General features: G+C 42.1%; 1 non-coding gene across 1 annotated transcript; it reads left to right on the top strand.

The window, feature by feature from the left end:
* Nucleotides 1–3,511: 3,511 nt before the first annotated feature.
* LOC115064639 lies at nt 3,512–3,697 on the top strand. Its single transcript, XR_003844460.1, has one exon. It is a non-coding gene; the product is annotated as a U2 spliceosomal RNA (small nuclear RNA).
* The last annotated feature ends 643 nt before the right edge of the window (nt 3,698–4,340 follow it).

The raw sequence follows: 4,340 nt of genomic DNA, 5'->3' as shown, positions 1-4,340 counted from the left end.
GAGTAAATTTAAAAATAACTAAGCTACCAAGTTGCTGATTACTGTTGTAGAGAAAAGAAATGCAATGATAAGTCCTTGAACCTTGAAGGTGTCAAGGGCATTAGGAAACAGCAGATATTTGAGAGATATTTTAGAGATAACAGTAACAGTAAACATCTACTGCAAGGATATTTTGTCCTGGGGACTGTTATGTGGAGTGCTTCGGATATGGCACTTCAGTTAGTCTTGGCAATTCCTTAAGGAAATGCGAGCACCCTACAAACTCTCAGGAGGAGACACAATGGGGCTTGCTGTGACCTTACAACTGACAAGTGGTGAGAAGAGCTAAACTCTGTCTGTCTACCTCAAGATAGTCTCTGTATGCGAGGAGGTGATAAATCCTACGGGACAGTTAGGACATAAGAAGACTGAACACACATCTAGAGTCACCATTATGAAAGCGCCTTTTGTAAACACCAGTTTTTCAGCATGTTAAATGTTGTTATGCAAGATAGGGGATTAACATCAATAAAATATGGGGTTAAACCAAATAATCAATAATCACACTCTCCACTGCAAAAGACTTGTGACCTTTCAAAGGTTTCTATTAAAAAACATCCAACAAAATATGATATAGTAGGGAAAACTTCCCAGATCACAAATCCCTTGTATAACTTAAGATGCTGTGGGACTCAGTGTCCTTGGAACACAACTTGTAAGCTGCTGGTGGACACAGTCCTACTTTGGACACTACTTTGGATCCTGAGGCAATGGTGCTGTAGATAAAGTGGGGGATTTGGTTTGGGCATCTAGGATGGCAGGGGTGTGGTAGGACGCTAGAGAACAGAAAGATGTGGACTGAGTTTTAAGAGATGGGTCATCACTGGAAGTACAGTTGTGCTAATGTCCCATGCAACCCATGTAGAACAATGAAAACAAGTGCACACACCATATGTGTGTCAATGAAGACAAGCTTGGTGACAGAAAAAAGGCTTCTTAAGAACAAGAATGCTGGAGAGGGAAACCCGGGGCACATTGTAGATGTGCCTACACACATCAGTGTTTGGACAGATCTCAGCTGGCGTTTAGTTGAAGCATGTCTAAGAATATTTTGTTGACTTATTTGTAAGTAATATTTTGTTAAATTTTAGCATATTTGTGTGTAAAAATTCAATCATATTTTCCTCGTGACCCTGTTCCCCACCCCATATAGCTAACCAATTAGAGGTATTCATTTCTTTATTTATGGAAATGTTAGCCTGGTTGATTGGAAGAGAGATGGAGATGGTCTTAAATATGCACCGCAACCCCCCCCCATACCTGTGTTACAGAAAGGAAATGCTATTAATCTCTGAATGTGGATGTAGCCTTGACTTTTAAACACAGAGTCTTCTATTAGTTTAATTCATGGCAACAGAGATTTTTCTCAAACCAAATAGTTCCAGATCTATTTTAGCAGCAACATCTGTGAACCATTCTAAAGAGTTGCAATAAAAAAATAAAATCATGTAATATCTGAACAGAAGTGAGGAAAGCCAAATTGTATTCCTCTCTGGAAAAATGAACTCCAAATTGTGTTCAAAACCTACACACTATTAGGGGAGGAAGGCAATATCATATTTAAATGATTAAAATAAAAAAAAAAAAAAAAACAAGGCCAGCACATCACTGAGTCCTAGAGTGTGTTGAGGAGAGCATTCCCAAAGCCAAGGCCAATGCTGACCTGAAGCGAGCTAGGACCGAGCAGGTAGCAGAGAACGTTTCATGCAAATTGCCCACTCTCCTTCCCTCTCCCCAGCTCACTTTATAGACCTTTTCTAGGTGAGTACACCGAAGGACAGCTTTGGGACTTGTACTTTGCTTGTTTGTTTATTTACAAAGTCTTACTGCTTGTCAGCCCAGTGGATCTTGAAATCCAAAATCAGGTGCTTGAAGGTTTTGGAATCCATGAACTGTCTACTGTGTTCCCTTCCCTGCTTCCCACTTTAACCCTCAGCGTCTTTCCTGCCCCTTCCCCTGTGTTTGTTTGTTTGTTTGTTTATTAAAAATGATGGTGTGTTTTAGTAGCTTAGCATATCCCAAATGCTATCATTTTAAAATTTCACCAATACAAATCATTATTAATAAGATACTTTATACTCTGGCGAAGTTTCAAAACCCAATGTATATTTTGCATGCAGAGAACCAGAGTGTTCTGAGGGTTTGGGAATCATCCGAGGCTGGTGGCTTCCTTGTTAAATATGGCATCGGGTCACTCATAACATTATAAGCATGACAAGCATAATCCATCATCCATTTCTAGAAACTTGGCCAGCACGTGGTAATCTCTATTCTACGGTCTCTGCAGATTTGCCTGTTACTGAGGACCTCATGTGAGGAAAGCCAGGAAACATATGTCATCATCTATCTGGCTTATTTCATGGGTTACAGGTCCTCACAGTTCATCCATGGTTGTCTGCTTCTTGCTTGAGAGAGTCCTTTTAGCACTGTGCTTGGTAAAGACACACAGAAGTATACCCTGTAAACCCTAGCTTACGTTGGCTCCCGTGTCTCTACATCCTTTCATACCAAATCAGATCCAGACAGAGCTCAATCTCTCTGCTTCCCCAACTAGTTCCTAGTCACTAAATAGGCTCCAAGTTGTGTTACAGCTATCGAGACGAGCTGTGTAGGGTGGCAGAAAGATTCACCCAGCCTTGAGTACACCAGACCTCGGTGTCAAATACTCTCTTTGTGTCTTTTCATGAGCTAAGTTTCCTCTGTAAATTCTTTAAACCTGGCTGGTCCTCAATTTCCTTATCTTTAAACTGAAGACAGGCTGCTATGTGAGGCATTTCTCAGCACTCTGCCTGGCACAGAGGCCTCAGCAGACACCAATCCCATTTCTAATGGCTTAATGGCGCTTAATCCCAAGTTTTCCAAACAGGTCTGTATCATTGCCAAAGGCTCGAGAAAAATGACTTGCATTATCCAGTTGTTAAGTCAATGAAATAAATAATACATATGTAACAGTACAGTTCCTAGCAAGAAGGGCCTTAGTAAATGGTCGATCTGTTGTTGTTGTTTATAAGTATAAACTTCAGTAGGAAATGGCTTGCAGTCTATAGTTGATGTTCAGCAATTATTCACGGGATGTGAACCCTCAAAGGGCTGGGTGAGACTTGGGAGGTAGGAAATCATGATTCTGGCAACCCAAAGACAGATGCAATAGTAGTATTTCTTTTTCTTTTTTTCCCTTTTTGTTTAATTTGTTTCTTGAGACAGGGTTTTCCCTGTGTATCCCTGGCTGTCCTGGAACTCATACCGTAGACCAGGTTAGACTCAAACTCAGAGACCCACCTGCCTCTCCCACATTCGGGGATTAAAGGCAAGCACTACCTCGATCAACTGGTAGCATTTATTTCTAAAAGAGTTAAGATAGTTACGAAGTACCTGTAAGCTTAGCAACCAACAAATCCAGAAGAGGTATGAAGAGCAGGGCCCAGGAGAGCACAAGGTCTTAAGTTACCTTTTGGAAAAGTAACGTACATACTTGACTTCTTGGCCTTTCGGCTGAGATCAAGTGGATTATCTGTTCTTATCAACTTAGTACGTGATGTGTCCTCTGTCCAAGGACAAACAAATTAAACAGATTTTTGGAGCAGAAAGATAGAATGGAGGATGTTCATTCCACTCATCAGTCTGGTGGTGTGATTTTTCCTGAAATGGTCCACGCCCTCAGTTCAATGATGTGAAGTGCATCCACACTGCTGTGAGCACCATCCTGTGGGTCTCACACTCTAGTCCCACTAAACACTGACTTCCTTCACTCCCTAACCAGCCTTTGGCCATCACTGTTTTATATTCTGTTTGTAAGAAGAAAATGTTTTAAACACAAAGAAAAGGACTTTGGATGATGAACACTTCCCCCTCCATTTCCAGAGAAGGATTAAAGCAAACAGGAAGCAGAGATGTCGTAGCATATGCAGCCTGTCACATACATGCCAAGGAAAGGAGACTGAAACTTGGACCAGGCGGGTCTTCGGCTGGGAAGCCAGAAATGAATGTCAAGTCCCGTCTAGGAAGCAAGGGGAGAAGCAATTCCGGAAGTCCTGGCCAGCCACTGGGTATTAGAAGAGACACAGACCAAGAGCTGAATGAAGGGAGAGATCAAGTACACAGTCTGAGGGCAAATTGAGGGCACCAGTCAGAAGACAGCAAAAAGGAGAAAAAGAGTGGAGAAGGAGACGGCAATGATCTCTGTGGTCCTGTATCCATCGGACTGTCACGGGCGTGTCCCATGGTTGAATAGTCTATCGGGGGCTTCCTCGTTAGTCGAGGAGGGGCGGACGTCTGAAGGAGGAAGCAGATGAAAGAGGAAA

This window comes from Mus pahari, chromosome 8 (assembly GCF_900095145.1).
Source record: "Mus pahari chromosome 8, PAHARI_EIJ_v1.1, whole genome shotgun sequence".
NCBI classification, from domain to species: domain Eukaryota; kingdom Metazoa; phylum Chordata; class Mammalia; order Rodentia; family Muridae; genus Mus; species Mus pahari.
The sequence above is the reverse complement of the archived record's forward strand: the minus strand, read 5'-3'. Positions and strand labels throughout refer to the sequence as shown.